We start from the raw sequence: 7,500 nt of genomic DNA, 5'->3' as shown, positions 1-7,500 counted from the left end.
TCATGTTTTATATCCTGCGTGGAGAAACAAAATCTTGGGTGATATCAAGTGATGTGTGTGTGTGGTCGCGCCAACACTGCCAATATCTTGTATGCTTATTCTACGTAACATACAACCCTTCCTGTGGACTGCCGTGGCATTAGGGTGCTGTGGCCTGATGATAACTGCCATACTATTTTGAAGTTGTGCGGGTGTTCCTCTCCTTATAGTCGCGACACACCCTGAGGGCAATAGCCAAATCGTGGTGCTGATTCTTATTGTATTAAGTGACGAATCTTTGATACATTTTCCATTTTTTTACACCCATTACCGAGCTTTAAAAATGAGAAAAAAAAATGAAAAAAAAGTCTTGATGATATCTGTAATGGTAATCCGCACGAAGTACAGGTAGGATTTCTTTCGACGTGAAGAAGTCGCTATTTTGGTGAGCACTTATCATCCTCGTTATCTGATCCCAAGAAAACACACTTTTCCTGAATGCTAATGGCTTTTTTTTTTTTTTTTTTTTTTTTGAGAAAGAGGAGACGCGAGACGATAACTAGACACCAGGTCCCTGCCTGGTGTTTCTTCCAAGCTCTCCCGATACTTTGCTCTTGGAGAAGATCTGTGAGGCTGGCGACTCCTCCTTACTCTCTGCGTATCCGGAGTTTCATCAGCCAAGACCAGATCGTCTCTTGTGCAAGGAATTTATACCATATGTGTGTCTCTGGATTCCCTCTCGTCTTCTTTGGGGAAATTTCTGATTATTGTGCAGAATCATCAAGCATTCCCCCTCCTCCTTGTTCTTTTCCTCCCCCCCTCCCCTCCCCTCCCTTTACCACCATCCTTGTCCTGACCCCTCTCTCCCCTCCCTTTCACCCCCCCCCCCTCCCCTCTTAGTCACTGGTATCAAATACCTAAGACAAAATCGATACCCCCCCCCCCCCAACACACAGCCTTTTTCCGCAATACCAGCGTTTTACGAGGTCATTGCGAAATATTTCGAGACTCGGGACTGTATATAGTTAGTGTACATATCTCGTTGATAGACGGTGTGCCTGCGTTTGCAATATATATATATTTATAATTAAATAAACTTGTGTAATATTAAGCGTATGAGGAAACCCCCTCCCCCCACTACAGAGTTACCCCCCCACCCCCAGAAAATAAAACTAATAGGGCGTCCATCCGAGTGCGTGTGTAAAAATGTTATTCTTGAAGACTTCCTTCTTTTAAATCTCTCTCTTCTATCTCTCTATTAAATCCTTTTCATTAGATTGTTATCCCTCATCCTTCTCCCCGAAAAGAAGAAGATTTTACTGCATTTGGAAGCGAAGATTTTTTTTTTTAACTTTAACTTTTACTTCTTGGATTTGTAATGTATTCTAGACTAAGATGAAGGTCCTGATGCGTCCTTCGTAATCTCCTTTCTTCAGATGTCTCAAATGTCTGATTATCTCATGATTATTCACTGTGTGTGAGGATGAAAAGGATCGATTGTGGTGGTTTTTTTTTTCCATAATGACAGAAATATAGCTTCTTTTTCTCTTTCTCTTTTGAAATAAATTACATGTTTCTTATGGTTTCGTAAATGGTTGTTAGATCCTGTTTTGTCTACCAGTTGACTGCCTAACAAAGTCACGAGCCATAAATGTTTTTTTTTAATAAGAAAAGAATTGAGAAATGCGATAAAAAAAATAAATAATAGACAACAATCACACATGAACGAAGAAAAAAACGGAAGAGAAAAATGACCCAAAATGAATAAATGAATAGACAGATAAAATAGATAAATAAATGAATATCACACACACACAAAAACACAAAATAAATAGAAGGGAAAATAAACTATTTATTAACATATTAATGATCTTCGTCGACTGAACACAAGTTGACGAAAACCTCATTCTATGCCTCAAGATGAATGAGCTTCCTCACCCCCCCACACTCCCCAGCCCCTCCCACCACACCCCACACACCCCCTCCCCCACACACCCACACTCCTCTCCCCCACCCCCTCCCCCACCCCCCCCCCCTTCCCTCCCCCCAAGTGTGCAAGCGAAACACTCCGCTAATTACCTTTAATGACGAAGCGACAAATGATACATAATCAGTCGGCCTGTCATGTTCTCTCCTCCCCCCCTTCCCCCCTTCCCCCCTTCACCCCCCCCTCCCTCCCAGAATGGTGAAGAGGAGGGGGGGGGGATATTTTTAAGGCGGTTATGCCTTGATTACTTGACTTTGGAACACAATGTTATTTTGCGAAGCTGGTGTTTGTGTATTAATTTTTATATAGGAATTTCTACTGTGATAAATAAATAGAGAACTCTGAAATCAGGCTGTTTGATTTTTTCCTCTTTTTCTTCTGTTTTGGATCGTCGGTTTCTTCCGATTTTACTCTTACCTCCTCCTCCTCCTTCTTCTTCTTCTTCTTCTTCTTCTTCTTCTTCCTCTTCTTCTTTTTCTTCTTCTTCTTCTTCTTCTTCTTCTTCTTCTTCTTCTTCTTCTTCTTCTTCTTCCTCTTCTTCTTCCTCTTCTTCTTTTCTTCTTCTTCTTCTTTTTCTTCTTATTATTATTATTCCTCTTCTTCTTCTTCTTCTTCTTCTTCCTCTTCTTCCTTTTCTTCTTCTTCTTCTTCTTTCTTCTTTTCCTTTTTTTTTCTTCTTCTTCTTCTTTTTCTTTTTCTTCTTTTTCTTTTCTTCTTCATCTTCTTCCTTTCTTCTTCTTCTTTTCTTCTTCCTCTTCTTCTTCTTCGTCTTCCTCCTCCTCTTCTCGTTCTTCTTCATCCTCCTCCTCTTCTTCCTCGTTTCTTCTTCTTCTTCTTCTTCGGGGAGTTGGGAGAGAAAGAAGAAAGAAGAAAGGAATGAGAGAAATCATAATAAGAATAAGTTATAAGAAAAAAACAAGCATAAGACAGGGGAACCACTCAAGAAGGGATGATGACAAGAGAGAAAAAAGAAGATAGATAGATAATGAGAGAGTGATAGATGAAGAGCCAGGGATGTGTTTATTCCATACAGACACACGCGCATCTACATACACACACAGATGCACATGCACATAGACATACACGCACACACAAACACACATACACATACATTCACATACACACACATACACATACACTCACACGCTCATACACTCTCACACACATACACACACACACACACACACACACACACACACATTCACACACACACACACACAGACACAGACACACACACACACACACACACACACACACACACACACACACACACACACACACACACACACACACACACACACACACACACACACGGACATTAACATTACATCAAAATCAATGATGTACCCACACTCATTTGCATAAAAATAAACTCCAGTCAGACAACCAACAGCAGCCATTAAAACACGAATTAATTGATAATTGGTAAGTCTTTAACAACCGCAATGCAGTGATCATAAAGAAAAAAAAAAAAAACTGTTTTCATAATCTCGTTCATTTGAGGAAATTATAGTCGTCTACGATAAATCCTTTTAGAGGGAAATAATGAACTGAAGATACGAGACAAAAGAATGAGTAATATGACCCAGAAAACAGATACATCCATACACATACATGTACAATGTGTATAAATGGGCATTGATGATGATTATTATTAGTAATGATAATAATGCTTCTACCACTACTACTACTAGTACTACTACAACTTAAACTACTGCTATTGATAATAGTAGTACTAATAGTAATACGGATGATGATGATGATGATGATAATGTTAATGATGATGATGATGATGAATGATAATGATAATGATAATAAGGATGAAAAACAATGATAATAATTATGATAATAAAATATAATAATGATAGTAATACTAATGATAATAATAATGATAATAATAGTGATAATGGTAATGATGATATTAAAAATGATAAAGATAATAATAACAACAATAAGGATGATAATAACGATCATAATACATGACAGCAACAATAATGATGATAATAATAAAGTCTAGACAAATTCAGACTTTCATTTAACATTCTTCACAACTATTCAGTCACTCTTACTTGTTAAAGAAAAGAAAACGAAGGTAAAATACACATAATCGATTGCTTCGTTGCTTGTATACGTATATTTCTAAATCTTTTTCGTTACTGTATTGACAATCCTTCTGCATATCAATTGACAATTTCCTACTCCCCCTCTTCCTCCCTCTTCTTCCTCCTCCTCCTCTTCCACTTCTTCTTCTTCCTCCTCCTCCTCCTCTTCCTCCTCCTCCTCCTCCTCCCTCTTCTTCCTCTTCCCGCTCCTCCTCCTCCTCTTCCACTTCTTCCTCTTCCTCCTCCTCCTCTTCCACTTCTACTTCCTCCTCCTCCTCCTCCTCCTCCTCCTCCTCCTCCACCTCCACCTCCTCCTCCTCCTCCGAACTAAGAGAGTAACGTCTTGAAATCCCCCCCCCCCCCCCCCCCGCGCCTTTGAGCGTCGGGGCCTCAAAGCGAGATGAACTGGATCGCCAATTAACTGGTGAAGAATGCCATTGTGGCCGAGACGAGACCTAAGTGGCACCCCCTTTCCTTCTCCTTCCTCTTGTTCCCTTTCCTTCTCCTTCCTCTTCTTCCCTTTCCTTCTCCTTCCTCGTCTTCCCTTTCCTTCTCCTTCCTCTTGTTCCCTTTCCTTCTCCTTCCTCTTCTTCCCTTTCCTTCTCCTTCCTCTTGTTCCCTTTCCTTCTCCTTCCTCTTGTTCCCTTTCCTTCTCCTTCCTCTTGTTCCCTTTCCTTCTCCTTCCTCTTCTTCCCTTTCCTTCTCCTTCCTCTTCTTCCCTTTCCTTCTCCTTCCTCTTCTTCCCTTTCCTTCTCCTTCCTCTTGTTCCCTTTCCTTCTCCTTCCTCTTCTTCCCTTTCCTTCTCCTTCCTCTTCTTCCCTTTCCTTCTCCTTCCTCTTCTTCCCTTTCCTTCTCCTTCCTCTTCTTCCCTTTCCTTCTCCTTCCTCTTCTTCCCTTTCCTTCTCCTTCCTCTTCTTCCCTTTCCTTCTCCTTCCTCTTCTTCCCTTTCCTTCTCCTTCCTCTTCTTCCCTTTCCTTCTCCTTCCTCTTCTTCCCTTTCCTTCTCCTTCCTCTTCTTCCCTTTCCTTCTCCTTCCTCTTCTTCCCTTTCCTTCTCCTTCCTCTTCTTCCTTTCCTTCTCCTTCCTCTTCTTCCCTTTCCTTCTCCTTCCTCTTCTTCCCTTTCCTTCTCCTTCCTCTTCTTCCCTTTCCTTCTCCTTCCTCTTCTTCCCTTTCCTTCTCCTTCCTCTTCTTCCCTTTCCTTCTCCTTCCTCTTCTTCCCTTTCCTTCTCCTTCCTCTTGTTCCCTTTCCTTCTCCTTCCTCTTCTTCCCTTTCCTTCTCCTTCCTCTTGTTCCCTTTCCTTCTCCTTCCTCTTGTTCCCTTTCCTTCTCCTTCCTCTTCTTCCCTTTCCTTCTCCTTCCTCGTCTTCCCTTTCCTTCTCCTTCCTCTTCTTCCCTTTCCTTCTCCTTCCTCTTCTTCCCTTTCCTTCTCCTTCCTCTTCTTCCCTTTCCTTCTCCTTCCTCTTCTTCCCTTTCCTTCTCCTTCCTCTTGTTCCCTTTCCTTCTCCTTCCTCTTGTTCCCTTTCCTTCTCCTTCCTCTTCTTCCCTTTCCTTCTCCTTCCTCTTGTTCCCTTTCCTTCTCCTTCCTCTTGTTCCCTTTCCTTCTCCTTCCTCTTGTTCCCTTTCCTTCTCCTTCCTCGTCTTCCCTTTCCTTCTCCTTCCTCTTCTTCCCTTTCCTTCTCCTTCCTCTTGTTCCCTTTCCTTCTCCTTCCTCTTCTTCCCTTTCCTTCTCCTTCCTCTTGTTCCCTTTCCTTCTCCTTCCTCTTGTTCCCTTTCCTTCTCCTTCCTCGTCTTCCCTTTCCTTCTCCTTCCTCTTGTTCCCTTTCCTTCTCCTTCCTCTTCTTCCTTTTCCTTCTCCTTCCTCTTCTTCCCTTTCCTTCTCCTTCCTCTTCTTCCCTTTCCTTCTCCTTCCTCTTGTTCCCTTTCCTTCTCCTTCCTCTTCTTCCCTTTCCTTCTCCTTCCTCTTCTTCCCTTTCCTTCTCCTTCCTCTTCTTCCCTTTCCTTCTCCTTCCTCTTGTTCCCTTTCCTTCTCCTTCCTCTTCTTCCCTTTCCTTCTCCTTCCTCTTCTTCCCTTTCCTTCTCCTTCCTCTTCTTCCCTTTCCTTCTCCTTCCTCTTCTTCCCTTTCCTTCTCCTTCCTCTTCTTCCCTTTCCTTCTCCTTCCTCTTCTTCCCTTTCCTTCTCCTTCCTCTTGTTCCCTTTCCTTCTCCTTCCTCTTCTTCCCTTTCCTTCTCCTTCCTCTTCTTCCCTTTCCTTCTCCTTCCTCTTGTTCCCTTTCCTTCTCCTTCCTCTTCTTCCCTTTCCTTCTCCTTCCTCTTCTTCCCTTTCCTTCTCCTTCCTCTTCTTCCCTTTCCTTCTCCTTCCTCTTCTTCCCTTTCCTTCTCCTTCCTCTTCTTCCCTTTCCTTCTCCTTCCTCTTCTTCCCTTTCCTTCTCCTTCCTCTTCTTCCCTTTCCTTCTCCTTCCTCTTCTTCCCTTTCCTTCTCCTTCCTCTTGTTCCCTTTCCTTCTCCTTCCTCTTCTTCCCTTTCCTTCTCCTTCCTCTTCTTCCCTTTCCTTCTCCTTCCTCTTCTTCCCTTTCCTTCTCCTTCCTCTTCTTCCCTTTCCTTCTCCTTCCTCTTCTTCCCTTTCCTTCTCCTTCCTCTTGTTCCCTTTCCTTCTCCTTCCTCTTGTTCCCTTTCCTTCTCCTTCCTCTTCTTCCCTTTCCTTCTCCTTCCTCTTGTTCCCTTTCCTTCTCCTTCCTCTTCTTCCCTTTCCTTCTCCTTCCTCTTCTTCCCTTTCCTTCTCCTTCCTCGTCTTCCCTTTCCTTCTCCTTCCTCTTGTTCCCTTTCCTTCTCCTTCCTCTTCTTCCCTTTCCTTCTCCTTCCTCTTCTTCCCTTTCCTTCTCCTTCCTCTTCTTCCCTTTCCTTCTCCTTCCTCTTGTTCCCTTTCCTTCTCCTTCCTCTTCTTCCCTTTCCTTCTCCTTCCTCTTCTTCCCTTTCCTTCTCCTTCCTCTTGTTCCCTTTCCTTCTCCTTCCTCTTCTTCCCTTTCCTTCTCCTTCCTCTTCTTCCCTTTCCTTCTCCTTCCTCTTCTTCCCTTTCCTTCTCCTTCCTCTTCTTCCCTTTCCTTCTCCTTCCTCTTGTTCCCTTTCCTTCTCCTTCCTCTTCTTCCCTTTCCTTCTCCTTCCTCTTCTTCCCTTTCCTTCTCCTTCCTCTTCTTCCCTTTCCTTCTCCTTCCTCTTCTTCCCTTTCCTTCTCCTTCCTCGTCTTCCTTTCCTTCTCCTTCCTCTTCTTCCCTTTCCTTCTCCTTCCTCTTCTTCCCTTTCCTTCTCCTTCCTCTTCTTCCCTTTCCTTCTTCTTCCTCTTCTTCCCTTTCCTTCTCCTTCCTCTTCTTCCCTTTCCTTCTCCTTCCTCTTCTTCCCTTTCCTTCTCCTTCCTCTTCTTCCCTTTCCTTCTCCTTC

At 43.0% G+C, this 7,500-nt stretch overlaps 1 protein-coding gene across 1 annotated transcript in view; it reads left to right on the top strand.

Annotated features, from left to right (window-relative positions):
- LOC125026385 (serine-rich adhesin for platelets-like) overlaps positions 1-1,709 on the top strand; it is a gene marked incomplete at its 5' end in the record, with an annotated part of 55,889 nt that extends 54,180 nt beyond the window's left edge. Inside the window, 1 exon segment of the mRNA XM_047614809.1 lies at positions 1-1,709. This exon segment is cut by the window's left edge and continues 757 nt beyond it.
- Positions 1,710-7,500: the final 5,791 nt, after the last annotated feature.

Source organism: Penaeus chinensis, chromosome 1 (genome assembly GCF_019202785.1).
Source record: "Penaeus chinensis breed Huanghai No. 1 chromosome 1, ASM1920278v2, whole genome shotgun sequence".
Classification (NCBI taxonomy): domain Eukaryota; kingdom Metazoa; phylum Arthropoda; class Malacostraca; order Decapoda; family Penaeidae; genus Penaeus; species Penaeus chinensis.
The sequence above is the reverse complement of the archived record's forward strand: the minus strand, read 5'-3'. Positions and strand labels throughout refer to the sequence as shown.